This window comes from Diabrotica virgifera, chromosome 5 (genome assembly GCF_917563875.1).
Source record: "Diabrotica virgifera virgifera chromosome 5, PGI_DIABVI_V3a".
NCBI classification, from domain to species: domain Eukaryota; kingdom Metazoa; phylum Arthropoda; class Insecta; order Coleoptera; family Chrysomelidae; genus Diabrotica; species Diabrotica virgifera.
In genome coordinates, this window is record NC_065447.1 from 101,977,909 (window position 1) to 101,995,530 (window position 17,622).

The following is a 17,622-nucleotide window of genomic DNA, read 5'->3' on the forward strand; positions in this document are numbered from 1 at the left end:
ATATTTTGTTCTATAGAGTTTTTTTATGTTAATCAATAGTTTTCCAGTTATTTGCGATTGAAAATGTTTATTTTTCGACAAAAAATCTACGTTTTCAGACGGCTTTTCGAAAATAACTCAAAAAGTAAATATCTCATAGAAAAAAATATCCTTAGCAAATGTGTAACTTATAAAAAGCCGAAAAAATGGCGTATCAGTAAAATCTATTAATCGAGTAAAAACAAAGTTGTAGCTCATAAAAAATACGTTCTTATTCGTCTAACTCCAAATCGAATATTTCAAGGTGAAATCACTGAAAAATTAAGCACTTTTCGGGAAAAACCCATTTAAACTTTTTTAAAGCGTTTGTAAAAATATTTATTTTAATTGTTCATGAAAGTCTTTAGCATTAAAAATAAGCGAGTTACGCTCAAAACAAAGTTGGCCCTCTTTTTTTTTGTTAAAAAAATCATGAAAATCTCCCCGTGTTTAACACCCCAAATTAAATTAATCGCTACCTCTTTACAAACAATTTACTTACTTATCTATCTTTTATATGATCTGTCAGTCTAGCCGGTTTAAAGTGCTTATTTTTGAAAGGGTTATAGTTGAAAAAGCTTGAACGGATCACTATCCACGAGTGTATGCAAATTTTCAACAGCCATATCTTAACCAATTTTTGTCTCACGGAAAAACAAAATGAAACTAGCATATTTAAATAGCAAAGGTTAAATTTTTTTACTCTTTAAGACTGTTCTAATCGCTATTACTTTTTAAGTTATATTGAAAAAAGGAAAATTTTCAAAAATTTTTGGAATTTTTTTTTTACTATAAAACCAAATTTTTTCAAAAATATGAACTTTAAACCAATCAAACTTACAGATCATATAAACAATACCCATACAGTTACAACAAAGGGTAGAGCGGTAACGATTAATTTTATTTAGGGTGCTAAATAGAAAAAGGTTTTCACGATTTTTTTACCAAAAAAAGACGCCAACTTTTTTTTCCGTGTAACTCGTTTATTTTTGACGAAAAATTTTTTTGTAGAAAACAAGTATAAAGCTATTTTAGATACTTTAAAAATATAAATAAGCTTTTCCCGGAAAGTGCTTAATTTTTCGGTTATTTCGCGTTGCAATTAGACGAATAAGAACGTAATTTCATGAGCTACAACTTTGCTTTTTCTCAATTTATAGACTTTACTGATACACCATTTTTTCGTTATTTTATAAGCTACACTTTTGCTAAGAATATTTTCTTCAATAAAATATTTACTTTTTAAGTTATTGACGAAAAACTGTCTGAAAACGTAGTTTTTTTGTCGAAAAATCAAATTTTCAATCGCGAATAACTCAAAAAGTATTAACTTAGGTAGAAAATTTTATAGAACGAAAGTTGCTTATAATCTGTCAATTTATCCATTTCCGGGCTTATTTTAAACACGCGTTTTTCACCCCCCGAGAAGGGGTGACTGTCATCCCCCAAGTAAAAGCAACCAACGACACAAATTCAACTTTGAAGTGGAGTGTAAGTAGAACCTAAATCCAAATTTTCATGCAATTCGGAGTTGCCCCTGAAAATTACACTCCAAAACGGTCATTTATTGGGCTAAATGGACAGTTTCTTTTGTTATTTCAAGTTGAATACACCGATTTGAGTATGCAGCAAAAAAACAAACTCTTCTTACCTACCATATCCCTCTTTGTATTTTAACTAGAGATTTATGAATGAACGAATCTGTTTGTTTTTTTAGAACCTACAGAAATATTTCATAATATAGATTTTTGTTAGATACATAGTTTTCAAGGTATTCGCAAAAATCCGTCCGAAAAGGTGTCATTTTTCAACGAAAATGGCCAATTTTCAACCACGAATAACTCAAAAAGTATTAAGTGTTCAAACAATATTCATAGAACAGTTTCTGCTGAAAATTAGGTTCTCTAGCCTTTTCCGTGGCTATTTTAACCAAAACATTGTTCACCCCTAAGAAGGGGTGGGAACCACACCCAAGATAAAAGCGAATATCGGCATAGGGTAGACTTTGTTTCTTGAGCTATTCCCTACTTACTGTGAAAATATCAAGTCGGGGCCAAATCCCATTATTGACTGCCCTATAAAAAAATTTACGAATTTTATTTACGAAAAGTAATCAAACTAATAGCTATTTAAAATAAATATTATAGTAATATAAAATACTAAAACATCAGAGTAAAGAAATGTAAAATTCGTTTGATGTTATTATTAATATTATTTCCTTTGAAAGTCTTTTTCAATTATTATACTCGTGTGTCATTCCAAAATTGAATTACATAACATCTTTCCTTGACAAAGTTTACATCTCAAATGTTCCATACATTCCGGGCTCTGAAAATTTAATCAAAAATGGCTTATTCATAAAAAGTCATCCTGGTGAGAATTTGTGAAATAACCAACATGTGAAAATACGGAGAAAATCAAGAAACATTCATGAAATATTCAGAAATTCATTTGTTCGTGACCATAAGAGAGATTCTATTATTTACACTGGGAAATTAGTTCCAAAGCTTAAATTAAACATTCTATACATCTGAAAATGTTACAAACACTTTATTAAAATTGTGCGTGCGTAGGCCAGTCCTTCAAATTAAGATATAAATATTTCATGAAAATAATGACATGATTTTTTATAATGTAATTATACAGTGAGCACGTAAAGGTTGGAATAAATTCATTTTCTCGAGAATGGACGATTTTGGAAAAAATCCCGAAACAGGTCAATTTTTAATTTAACTTGCGACTTTTTGACATATCTGTCATAATAGTGACGTCATCTATATGGGCGTGATGACGTCATCTCCTTTTTTTTTAATTAGAAAAGGGGTCGTGTGATACCTCATTGGATAGGTAATTCAATTCTCTATTCAGTAATATAAACATTAACATAATTATTTATATGGGGTGTGCGAAAAAAGTTTTTTAATTAAATTTATTAACATTAAAGGAAGAATGTGTGTAATTTATTTAACTCAAAACATATTTTACTGCTATCAGAAAACAGGAAATAATGTTTATTTGACAAAGAATTATCGTTTTTTGCTTAAAGTCACCACCCACCTCCCTCTTAACAGTTTGAACATTTAATTTAAGCGAAAAGCAATGATTACAATTATTTTTCAAATAAACATTTTTTTCTCTTTTTTGAGAGCAGTAAAATGTATTTTGGACTAAATAAATTACATGCATTCTCCTTTTTATGTCAATAAATCTAAATAAAAAAAATTTTGTTTAGATAACCTCTATAAATAATTCTGTAAATGTTTATATTACTGAATAGATAATTAAATTACCTTTCAAATGAGCTATCACACGACCCCTATTCCTATTTAAAAAAATCATCGATGACATCATCACGCTCAGATGGGTGACGTCATTAGTATGCCAAAAAGTCGTAGATTAAAAATAAAAATAGCAAGCTAGAAATTTGTTCATAGATTAAGACTGTCAAGTCGGACAAACTTTGATGTATGGGAACACTGAAATAGAAGAAGCTTTAATTGTGGAACGTGACAAACGTGTCATCCTGACAAGCTTATGATTGTTGAAACAATCATGTTGTTTTTAACCCTTAACTACACGCGCTGGCGTATTTTGTACGCCAGATATAAAAATTATTCTGCAAATAAATTTAAAAAGCAAATTTTTGACCTTGTTTATCTATCTAAACCATCACTAGAATGAGCTTTACAATAATTGGTTTTAGTTTCGTTATAATCGGCATCCTGGGAAGATTGTAATTTACAGTTTATTATTTTCTTGTTTCCGGTGATGGACAATATACGCCACGATTATAGTAATATAAGTAGTAATATAAGTACATCTTTCAATTGTTTTTTAGTCATTATGGCACAAAATATATTTTTCTTTATAAACCATAATCATTTTCATTTAAAAAATCACATTTCAAAAAAATTTTTATTTGTAATTTTATTTATCATGGAATCAGATTTCAGTTATAAATCCCAATTGGCTTAATGAGAAGGAACTCAAAGTATTCGCTGAGGCCGAATAAGGTTTATAACAAACAAGTAACCGTATTTTTCAAAAAAAAAAAATAAATAAAATAAACAAATCCGCTGTTTTTAAATGTATTTTTTTATGGCTTATAAAGTACGCCACGCGTGTAGTTATGTTTTAACTAGATCCGCGGGTAGTTAAAGGTTAAGTTTATTCAATAGCTAACGTTACATAGTATGAAAAAATGTTTTTCCGACAAAAATGTTGGCCATTTTTGTTTAGAGAGCGGTTTTTGTAAGATAAATAGCCGTCTGATTTTTGCATGAGAGTTTAATGAAAGGTTAAAAAATAAGTTGGAAGTTCTATCCGACAAAATTAATGGATATTTTCGTAGGCCGACGTTAGAAACCTGTAAGTAGACCAGGGTAATAAGACAAAAATGTACCCTGTTCGTGACACTCGAGCAGCCAGGGTACTGAAGCGTTTTTTCGACAAGTAATACATATAGGAACAAATCGTAACTATTTCCTGCGTAGGATCTGGCGGCCATTTTTATTTATAAACAATTAACTGTCAAAAAATGACATTTTTCCCTTTTTTTTCAAATCAATGGAAAACAGTGAAACTTATGATTTTTTAGTACAAATATCTTTGAAATTATGGAAAAAGCTTTAAAATGACATATTTCAAAGTTTGATATACTCATTTATTGTTAATATAATTGGGAAAAAAGTTCGGAATTGCGAAAAAAATATATTTTCGCAATAAATGTTGTAAAAATTAGTGTACAGGTTTGAAATTTTTGTCAAATGAGGGTTCTTTGGTGCTTAATATGTGATAAAAATTTCAAAGCGATTCATTCAATTGTTTAAATTTTATTCGAACTGTTTATCTCAGAGAGCATTTTTTTTTCAATAACATAAGTCAGAAAAAAATGACGTTAGAACCATTCCTCAAGTGTCAAATGGAAGAAAATGAGCTATGTTTTTAACTTAGTTTAAAAAAAGCGAATAAAAAATGCATTTATTAGTAATAAATAATTATGCAAAAGTATCGTAAATCTTTCCTTATATAATTCTTGGATAACTTTTTCCAAAAAAATTAACTTTTTTACCCTGTTTTAAGTGTACAACTACCAAGTAATGTTATTTATATCATAATTGATAATAAATTGTAATAAATATATATAATTTCTTATATAACAAAATAAAACGTTTATAAGGAAAGATTTACGGTACTTTTGCATAATTATTTATTATTAAGAAATGCATTTTTTATTCGCTTTTTTTAAACCAAGTTGAAAATATAGCTTTAACTTGACACCTGTAGAATGGTTCTAACGTCATTTTTTCTGACTTATGTTATTGCAAAAAAAATGCTCTCTGGGAAAAACAATTTGAATAAAATTTAAACAACTAAATGAATTGATTTGAAATTTTTATCACATATTAAGCACTAAAGAACCCTTATATGACAAAAATTTTAAAGCTGTACACTAATTTTTACAAAAGATATTGTGAAATTAATTTTTTTTGCAATTCCGACCTTTTTTCGTAATTATATTAACAATAAATGAGTATATCCAACTTTTTAATACATCATATAAGCTTTTTCCATAATCTCAAAGTTATTGGTATTGAAAAAACCATAAGTTCCACTGTTTTCCATTGATTTGAAAAAAAAAGGGAAAAATGCCATTTTTTGACACTTAATTGTTTATAAATAAAAATGGCCGCCAGATCCTACGCAGAGAATGGTTACAATTTGCTCTTATAGGTATTATCTGTCGAAAAAACGCTTCAGCACCCTGGCTGCTCGAGTGTCATGGGAAAAACCTTATTACCCTGGACTAAAGATATTATAGACAAAAATTCTGGTGGTAAATAACTTTCCGACAAATGCGCCATTTAATTAAGTAAATTATTCCTTACAAATAGTAACGGCTATCCGAAAAAATAATGGGTAGATTTCGAAGTCTGACAATTAAAAAATAGTTTTTGAAATGTCAATAACGGGTCATTATTCTATGTCAAAAGTATCCATAATCGATTGCAATCGATATCTTTTGATTTATCTCAAAATATCTTTACTTCTTCTACGATACAAACAAAGGAGCTTACACAAATTTCAACCTTTAATATTTAACAGGTCAAAGTTTTTAATAACGTATGGTCCTAAAGTTTTGGGAAAAATTTCAAGAGCATATAACTCTGACCACAATAATCTTATATCTTTATTAAATTATTCAACAATTTAACTTAACTATCCTTATTATAAATCAAAATTCAAATGACAGACAAGGGACCATTATTTTCGATTTGCCTAATAATTCCTCTGACACGTTGCATCATCCCTTAGACGACCTCGGCGTCAATTTCTTATGCGGCGTCTTAACTGTTCCTGATTTTGTGCTTCCCACTTCCCATCCGTTATTATAGACTTCCCGACTTAATATTGCCCAGGACTTTTCAATTGGACGAGCCTGAGGTAGGTTGGGGGGATTGTCTGCTTTAGGTACTAAGGTAATGTTGTTAGTTTCGTATCAGTCCCTTGTGATCCTCGCGTAATGACATGAAGTAAGATCTGGCCAAAAGACTATTTGATCATTTGCATGATGTGTGTTCACAAACTGAAGCAATTTAGAGAGACATCTTTGAATATAAATATTTGGGTTTAAGGCTTCGCCTCGAACAACACCAATGTAGGGCTGTGAGATAAAGCCAGCCTCAGAAATTGCACACCATACCAAAATTTTGTCCTCAAATTTTTTCTTACTTTTGAATTTTATTTCATCAGGTACATTTTCGTAATCGTTCGTGTAAAACTTATCGTTACCCTTCATCTCAGAGTTGGACAAAGTAAAATATTTTTCATCGTCCATCACGATCAACTTGTTGACGAAATGCACTCGCCTTAACGCGCGGCAACATCTCGGAATTCTCTCTAATTTATTCTCTGTGTATTTTGGAGCTTTCCTTCTTTTCCGGTAGATAATATTGTTACTCGATAGGGTCCTGTATACTGTAGTCTTTCCAACATGAAATCTTCTGGCCAGTTTTCGCTGTGAGACCCCAATTTTGTTCTTAGCTGCTTCAATCAGTCTTGCCTCTCGTATATGGTTCAAAATCCGCGGTCGGCCACTTTTACGCAAGTTAACACATGGTATCCCTTCTTCACATTCTGTGATTGTGATCTGTGATCGATAATAAATTGTCGATTTGCTTGTGTTTTCATCTCGATAAATATTAACAATATCTCGTTTCGACATTCGCCCAACCATATTATAAACACCTCGACGAATATCAATTTTATAAGACATTTTGCAGAGCACAAACCAAAATATTCTGCTTTGTTTATTAAATGTCAATAACTGATAACATTCCAATTCCATGGCCTTCTTTGTTAAATGCATTTTGCTTCTCAATCAGACCAGGTGAAATTTTTCCCAAAACTTTAGGACCATACGTTATAACAAAATATAAAATAATATTAAATTAAAATGTTATTCGGGCCATTTGCTGGTTACACTGCCGTGGCTTGTAAAAATGCAAACCAAACGGATACTGGAGCAAAATAAGATGAGGGAATTCTAAAATTTTCAATTCACATCTCACCTGCCCAGCGTGAAAAAAATCTAACCAAAAATAGACCCCCATACTCAGATAGGAGCAAACTAGTAAAAATAAAATTGAATAGAAATTTTAAACGAAACCAAAGCGGTCTTATATTTCAGTTCGCTTAGAGAGTGCTATAAGCACTCTAAGCGGTTTCAAAAATTGTTAGTTTATCATCCGATAATGCATATACCTAAATATATGCTATCTCTAAATAAACTAAAATAATTCAGAATACTAGCCTCGAATCGCAACGAACGAAATGGCATGGGTGTCATAGCGACATCTGCTAGAAACAAGTCACAGTTTTCAATCTAATAAAATATAAAAATGGGGGTATAAATGGGGATAAAGCAGTAGAATGCGAAAACATGGAGTTGATTCCAGTTTACTCCAATTTTAACTAGCTGGATTGGTAGGTTCCCCCTAGTAACCGTTTGCACTACATTTTTGAAAAATCGTAGATGGTGCTGTGAAGGTATATTGTTTGTGCAAAATTTTTTAAGAATAAATACAAATCCCATTCTTTAAAATGGCATTAATGAGATTCCTTAATTACTATAAACAAATTAGCTGTGAATTAAAAAAAACATATGTTGAACTTTGTCCCAAATGAGAAAATACTATCTTTTCGAATATATAAAAATATTGTTTCTGCGGACAACATTTTTAAAGTTATTCTAAATGTTTTAAAACTACAATATTTTTAAAATTTGGCATTAGGATTTTTGACTATGTTAATTATTTTTTTTTATCTTTTTTTAATGCATTTTGATACTTCTTCTACTTTCATTTGGCATATTCAAAATTGCTCTATCTTCATTATTTTCTGTCTTATTGCAAAATAAAGGTCTCTGGAAAAAACAAATAGAATAATTCTTAAACTAATTAATGGATCGGTCTCAAATTTTGAGGGTTTGTTAAGTACCCCAATATCCAACTTTGGGTGAAACACTAAATCTCTAAGGTAGTTTTAGTAAAAGTTATTAACAAATAACAATTTTTACTTATTTTTCAGTTTGCGTTGAAACAAATTAACTTTTAACTTTCAAAAATCGGCATTTTAAAAGTTTTTCAATATTATAAAAAACTGAATTTTGTAATTCCATGTCAACTATTTAGTTTTGGAATAGAGTGCAAAAAATCGAAAAAATCACGACTTTTGCACTAAACTGTTAATAATTAAAAAACGGATGCGAACTCTAGGCAGGAAACAGGTAGGTTTTCTTCCTATAGGTCTACAATAACTAAAAAAGTAGTCAGCTACCTGGACCTTTGAGTGTCCCAAGAAAGTCCTTATTACCCTGGACTAAATATAGAGATCGTTTAGATAGGTGTAGATATTTGAATAGAAAAAGACTCTTAGATATAGTACTAGGAAATTATAATAGAAAATTATACTTGAAAATTTTTACCTACGTTCTCAGTCGCATATTTATATTTTATTTAACAAAAGTCAATTCTACTCATATTTAGTTAGGCTGTCCGGTATCCTTGGAGATGTGTCTTATAGTCAAAGTAATGAAGCTTAAAATAGGACAAAACCTCGCCATTTTTACAGAATGGATCGATTTGCTTGAAAATTTGAGAATAAGTAGTGGATAGTCCAAGAATCAAAATCAATATGAGGCCGAAAGGCGCTTTTACCATAGGGGTGGTTGCCACCCCATCTCGTGGGTGGAAATTTTTTATTTTATTTTGACAGCAAAAGTTGGTACACACATTATTTCTAAGCAAAAAACGTTCTATACATTTTTTTGATAAAAGTAATAGTTTTCGATTTATTCGCTATCGAAAGTGTTGGTTTAAATCGAAAAAATCATTGTTTTTAATCAGTTTTCTGCTAATAACTCAAAAAGTTTTCGTTCTATCATAACAAGTTTGCTTAACAAAAATGTACCTTTTGAAATAATAAACAAAATCGTTTTTATAATTTGCTTTAAAACCAATAGTAATCGAGCTATACTTTATTATATGTTAGCTCTTCTTCGTAAAATGCTAAATATTGTAGTTTCAAAGTCAAAAGACGGGAAAACTATGCATTTTTCGAGGATAACTTGTTAAAGCTAATTTAAAGTATTTAAAAATATCTATCTCAAGAAATCAAAAAAATAGCCCTAGCTCAAAAATTAAGTGACTTATAGTAAAAAGAATGTCAGTCCCTATTTTTTTTTCAGCGAAAAACTGATCGTAAACTTCCCCTACTCTCCACCCTAATTAAAATTGGTCATTAACCTTAAAAGGTCTTCTTAATTTAGGTATTGTTAATAGGTTCCAGAGGTTTGACCGGCTTAGAATGATTAGTTTAAAAAAAATGAGTTAAAAGCGAATAACGAATTTTTGTAGTTTGGTAAAAAATGCCCATTTCTTCAGAATAGAAAGATTAGCATCAGAGATACGAAAAAATATTTAAATATAAAATTGTAGCTTATTTAATTCCCAAGAACTTGGTTTGCAAAAATTTTTTCTGCGGCAAAAATTGAGTAAGCTATTGAAAATTAAAACTTGTAATAACATGCAAAAACCATCTTTACCAACCCTTTCAAAGTCACCTCTTCTTGCGAATGAGGATTTTAAAATGATATAATATTAATAGCCCTGTAGGTCCTGTAGAAACCTACAAAATTCTTTTTTAACAAACTTTCTAGGATAAAAAATAAAAAGTTACAGTTAAAAAATCAATATATTTTTTTGAAAAAAAAAGGAGATATCCAATTGGAAGCATAATAATGTAAGTTAGCGGTGTTCTTAGTCATCGGCCCTGTTCATTCTTCTTTATTTATGTATTATTCATAGCTTCCAAAAATTTGACTGCCTTAGAATGATTAGTTTTTAAAAAAAAATGTAGTTAAAAGCGAATAACGAATTTTTGTAGTTTAGTAAAAAATGCCTTTTGCTTCAGAATAGAAAGAGTAGCATCAGAGATACTAAAAAATATTTAAATATAAAATTGTAGCTTATTTAATTCCCAGGGAATTGGATTGCAAAACTTTTTTCTACGGCAAAAATTGAGTGAACAGTAAATGAGTATAATACCGAAAAACATTGATTTTTTCGATATAAAACTAACACTTTCGATAGCGAATAAATCGAACACTATTAATTTTGTCAAAAAAATGTATATAGAATTTTTTGCTTAAAATGAATGTTTTTATCAACTTTTGCAGTTAAAATTATAATAAAAAATTTCCACCCCCGAGATGGGGTGGCAACCACCCCTATGGTAAAAGCGCCTTTCGGCCTCATATAGATTTTGATCCTTGGACTATCCACTACTTATTCTCAAATTTTCAAGCAAATCGATCTATTCTGTAAAAATTGCGAGGTGAAAAGCTACGGTTCCTGGACTATTACTACACTCTTCCTCGAGGCACTTACGTGTAGAAATCTATGTTGCCAAATTTTTGTCATTAAGTTATCGCTGAAATGGACAAAACGTTGGACTTTTTCTAACAGCCCGAGCGATCCCGGGTTAATACTCTATTTTGTAGAGCTTCAAAAACCTTTGTAATTTACTAAAATAGCTATTATTCTAATTTTAATACCTTTTGAATTAAACCCGGAAAAGTTCTAGCACTAATTTTAAACGTCGTTTTCTCAATATTTTGCTTTTTTCACTTATGACATTGTTTGAGCGGAGGTGCAAGGTGTTTTGTAAATATTATGAACATGTACTACCAAATTTTTTGATGGGAACGCTTAGTGGTACATATAGATACTTCCACCAAAACAATAATATACCTCCAAAATGATGCTGTGGTTGCAAATGTTTGGTTAATAATTATTATATCCCCCAAAACTCAGTTATTACAAAAAATTTAATATTTGAAAGTCCCTTATATTTTGCCCTTTACAGGGTTTTAAAAGGGCTACGAGCGGTGGAAGGTGAAAATTGTCCTTCAAGAAATAAATTACGCTACTAACGAATAAACAAGGAAATTGGGTTAATCAAAAATACTCTTAATTATTTTTCCGCCTAAAATATACATCAAAACAATGACTGCTATTTTATATAAACGTATTTTGTTAAATAAACTTAAAAGGCTGATGTTATTATGCCAGTAGGTATAATTACTGTATACCTGCAAATTCTGTCATTTATTCCTTTCTCGACAAAGACTAGCAACAGCAATTAATTGGCAAGGGCGGCAACGGCGTCATTTCTCTACACCGGTTTAATAGGTAAGGATGAAAAGGTGTCCATTACAGTTACTTGTTAGACACTACAAAAGACAAGGGTATTAATTTGCGTGAGAAGTATGTGACAATATCATAATTTAAAAAAGTTAGGGTTAGCTATCAAGCTATCTACAGACCTGGCAAATATGCAAATAAAAAGGTATAAAATATGCTCATAAATATGCAGTATTTTACGTACAAGTATGCATATTTATGCAGAAAATATGCAGGTAATAAAAAATATTGACAATATTTTTTTATTTAAAAAAATATTTACAGTATCTTCACATTGTGAAGTTCACACAAAGTTTGAGATTAAAATGTTTTATAGAAAAATAAATGGTGATCCCCAAAATAACGCTTAATTTTCGAGATACTGACCGTAAGCGGTTTTCTTCTTCTTATGCCTTCGCGCATGTAGGCTTAAAGCCTGTTTCTTCTTCAAAATTAGCCTCCTAAATTGTTTAAGTTATCGCACCATTCTTTTCTTGGTCTGCCAATACTTCTTCGTCCATTTGGTGACTTACCTCGTGCTATTCATACTATCCTCTCCTCTGCCATTCTACTAATGTGTTCGTTCCACTCCTGTTTCCGTTTTGTCATCAATACATTTATGTCTTCTACATTGCATGATCTTATGTTTTCGCTTTTCTCCCTATCCAACAGATTTTTCCCTGATATTCGTCGGAGTATTTTCATATCTGTTGTTTCTAGTAGTCGTCTCGTTTTAGATGTGTCACGTCTTGTCTCCTTCGTATCTGTCAATATAGGTCTAATTGCTGCTTTATAGATTCTTGCTTTTGTTTCTTGTCTTAGATGTTTGTTTTTCCAGATAGTGTCATTAAGAAATCCCGCCGCTTTACTTGATTTTAAACTTTGTTGTCGTACTTCATCTTCAACATCTTCGTAACTGGTCATATCTATTCCCAGATATCCAAACCTTGCTTCCTGCTTTATTATTTTCTCATAAATTTCGATTGTACATCGTAGTGGGTATTAGTACGTTCTTTAACGGTAAAATATTGCAAAACCTCTAAATTTTAAAGAAGAGCTTGGATTGCCATGAAATTTGGCATACACGTAGCTAACAAGTCAAAGAAAAACAGTGATATTGTGCCGATGTTTGATTTTGCCCTAGTGGTGAGTTTCACCCCCTTCTGGTGTTCAAAATAAGTCCGGAAATGGATAAAATGACCAGTTTTAAGCAACTTTTGTTCTATAAAGTTTTTTCACCAAGTTAATACTTTTCGAGTTATTAGCGAGTGAATATATTAATTTTTCTACAAAATAACCACGTTTTCAATCGGTTTTTCGCAAATAACTCAAAAATTAAATACTTGTTCGAAAAAAATTTTTTTATCAAAATTGTAGCACACAAAGAAGTGAAAAACATGGTGTATAATATTATATTAGGTTACTATACCTAGTAGAAGCAGAGTTATAGCTAATGAAAAATAAATTCAAATTTGTCAAATTCCAAATCCAATATTTTAACATGCCATAACCAAAAAAGAAGAACTATTTTGGGAAAAACTCATTTCAACATTTTAAAGGGAATTAAAAATGCTTATTTTTGTTTTTAAAAAATTTTTTTAGCATTAAAAGTAAACAAATTATGCTCAAAATAAAGTTGGTCCCTTTTTTTGGTAAGCAATCGGGAAAATCTAACCCTAATCAGCATTTCAAATGAACTTAGTTGTTACCACTTCACAAGTTTTTTACTCGCGTATCTATTGATCATATGATCTGTAGGTTTAATCGGTTCAAAGTCCTTATTTTTGAAAGAGCTGTAGTTAAAAGGCATGAACGAGTCACTTATCACGAGTGTATGCAAATTTAGAAACACCGAATCTTAGCCAATTTTCGTCTTACAGAAAAACAAAAAAAAATAAAAAATATTCAGAAAAGTAAAGCCGACTTTTTTATTGTTTAAAATTTTTGGTATCTCTAACAATTTTTAAGTTATTTAAAAAAAAGCATTTTATTTAAAATTAAAATTTTTAAAAATTTTTCTTTAAAACTAATACTTTTTCAAAAATATGCACTTTGAATAAATGAAACTTACATAACAGATCATATATAGACAATATGAGTAAAGTAACTTTTGAAGCGGTAACGATTAATTTCATTTAATTTGCTAATTAGCGGGTGACCTTCCTGATTTTTATTTTTGCCAAAACAAAAGGGCGTAATTTTCTGCGTAACTTGCTTACATTTGATGCTAGAAATTTTTTTTTTATAGAAAGAGAAATAAATCTCTTTTTAAACACTTGAAAAAAGTTGTAATGTGTTTTCCCCAAGAATGCTTCATTATTTGTATATTTCACATTGAATTATTCTATTTGGAATTTTCCAAATATGAACCTACTTTTCATTAGCTATAAGTCTGCTTTTGCTAGGTATAGGGACCTAATATATACACCGTTTTTTTCACTTTTTTTAGGCTATAGTTTTGCTAAGAATATTTTTTTTGACAAAATACTTAAATTTTGAATTATTTGAGAAAAACCGACAAAAACGTGGTTATTTTGTTAAAAAAATGAACATATTCACTTGCAAATAACTCGAAAATTATTGATTTGGTGAAAAAACTCTGTAGAACAAAAGTTTCTTAAAATTAGTCAGTTTATCCATTTCGGAACTAATTTTGGACATCTATTTTTTCACCAACGAGTTGGGGTGAAACTCACCCACAGGGCAAAAGTGCACATCGGCACTATATCACTTTTTTTCTTTGGCATGTTAGCTATGCGTACGCCAAATTTCATCTCAACCCAAGCGGTTCTTTAAAATTTACAGCAAAAACCGTGAAAGAATGTACTATTTTTAGATGTTTGTCCATCTATTAATATATCAGCAGAAAAAACAAATGTCATATATTTGTTTTTTTTTGCTGATATATTATCTTATTGTATTTCTTGGCTGTTGTATTGAAGATATACGTTAATCTTTAAAGATCGTCTGCTGTCTCGACGATTAATGCGGCGTCGTCTGCATAACATAATATTTGGATTTCTTTGTTCCCCATTCTGTAACCATGACCTTTACGTACTGCTTCTATTATTCCGTCCATTATTATATTAAAGAGCAGTGGGCTTAACGAGTCACCCTGTCTGACTCCGCTTTGTACTGGTATAAACTGCGTTAGTTTTCCATTTATCTTTGCCTGTATTCGATTCCGAAAATAGATGTTTTCGATGGTTTGTATAATATTGATTGGTATGTTTCTTCTATACAGTAAATGTAAGACGTGGGTGGTGAATGGGTAATTATGGACTAACTTTATATTGTTTATGGTGCTGAAAATGACAATGAGGTTTATTTTAAATTTTATGTTGGGAACATTTTGAAAATCGCAATTTTACGCTAAAAATAAAAAAATAAAATCACGTTTTTCTTAAAATTCCATTTTTTCTATAAAAGGTTTTCATCTAAATCTCCTCAGTTTGTTGTTATCTTGCCAGTAGGTTTTGGGTTCTTTATGTGGTGGTGGATAGCCAGATACATAAAAAAGAAAGGAATAACACCAGCTTTCAGAACTAACAAGCAAATATATTAAGAACAATAAGAGCCGAAAGAGAAAACAACTACAGAGTGGTGTTTACAAATTAACTTGACTGTCCGAGTGGTGACTGTCCGAAAACTTACATCGGTCAAACTGGCAGAACCTTTGACAAACGGATAGCAGAACACAAAAGGGCTTTCAACAATAGAAAAACAGACGCTTCTACATACGTGCTTCACCTTCTAGATCATAATCATTATTTAATGAACAGTTTTAAATTTTGCAAATCTAAATAAAGGCCTTAAGCTATCTTTATTTTAATATAGGGAAATTAATAAATTGAAAAATACAAATATAATTCTGAATGACCAAATCGAGCCAAACAGCTCCCCACTCCTCAACCTCTTCAGTTAAAAATTTTAAAAAGGCAAACCCATAGTAATCTAAATCACTTGAGAAAGGCACTCTGCCGAAAAAGCGGTAGTCACATAGTGATAATAAATTTTGTGGAAGTATAGAAAACAAACGTTTTCAGTGTTTTATTGTTAGCTAAAATGAACTTCCATCAAGTAACGGTCGAATCCATCAACAGTACAATTCCTCTTTTTCAGACAAAACATGAGTTTTCACCCCTGTAACCCATTAAGATAAACATTATGAAGTTCTCGGGGACTTTCGGCCCTCGTTAAGAACGTATTCTTTCATTATGCGTTTCAATTTTTCAAAAATTCTGTTTAGCCTTCTCAGGATTCGGAAAAAATTAATCCCATTTAAATAGTATTGAAGCTGTCACTTTATACCGATCCCCTTAAACCGATAATTATTTATCGTATCGATGGGTAGAATGTAACTAATAGTTATTCATGAAACAGTTCGTGAAGTATGCTTTTTGTGAACGCACGCGATTTTTAGAGCACGAGCGACAACGGAGCAAGTGCTATACATCGCGTAAGTTCGCAAAATGCACTTCACGCCCAGTTTCATACAATATTTTATCTACGATAAACAAATAAAAAAACTGTAACTCTTTGTCACAGGAATCCATTTCTATTCTACAAATTTTTAGAACTTTGACATTTAAAAATCCTAACTACTTTCAAACCACAAAACTGTCAAAAATTTTGTTGTAAGTCATTGCTCATATTGTCATCACCATGACACTCGAAAGTTAAGGATATTTGATTATATGAAAGTGTGATGTGCGAAAATGTGCGAAATAGTTATTTTTCTACGGCCGCGCCGTGCTAAACGATCCACTTTCACGCACGCATTTCGTTTCCGAAAGTTGCACTTTTTCGCACGACGTGCGTGAAAGTAAATTTTCCCCACGGCGTGCGGGAAAGTAATACCTTGTAATATGGCATTATAATATATTATAATACAGGGAATCAACTAATATTTAGATATTTTTTACTAATTTATTTCAAATTTATCTTATGGTGTTCATGTTTTAATGAAATTAGCGCGACAGTTCAATGAAATAAAATTATTTTGACATAATACCTAAAAGCCAGATCAGTAGACAATTACAATGGACTTGAATCGTTGTCATGGAAACCAATATCATCGTCGTGGTAACCCATTATATTAAAATCTTGGTTTTGACAACCTTGTCAAAGAATTAATTTGTGTCTTTTCACTTCTAAATAAAAATTGATATTACTCTATTTTTTGTGGCTTTTCTCCAAACGTACGGCCCTAGAAAAAATGTTGTTCCTAACTCATACGGAAAGTGTTTTCCCCGCACCCGACTATTTGCCCGAACTCCGCTATCGCATCGTTCGTGTCAACGGCAGTCTCGTGCGTGAAAATATCACTTTCCGCACTAGTTAGGAAATAGTTATTTTCCTAATATCGACTAATAGTCGAGTGCGGGGAAGACACTTTCCGCATAAGCTAGGAACAATATTTTTTCTAGGGCCGTACGTTTGGAAAAAAGGCACAAAAAATAGAGTTATATCAATTTTTATTTAGAAGTGAAATTTAGAAGTGAATTATCAGTAGGAATTTCACAAAAGATCTAAAATTCTACATTAATTTTAGAGATCGCGTGCAATTTGTTGCGATTTTTTCATGAATAAAACTGTTCAAAACCAAAATTTTACTGTAATTTATTTATGTAAGTACAAATTAGTACAATTATACACACAGTTGTTATAAGTATTTGACGGTTGAAAGTCATCATTTTATAATAATTTTTAAAACATTAATTGTCATTAATGTCACTGAATGTATTTTTTCGTAGCAACGAAGGGCATCTGACGTAATATACTTGACGACGGGAAATTATCAAAAATTATCAGTTTAATTTAGATTTCTGTAGCTTTCTATTGGTCAGAATCTCCTATG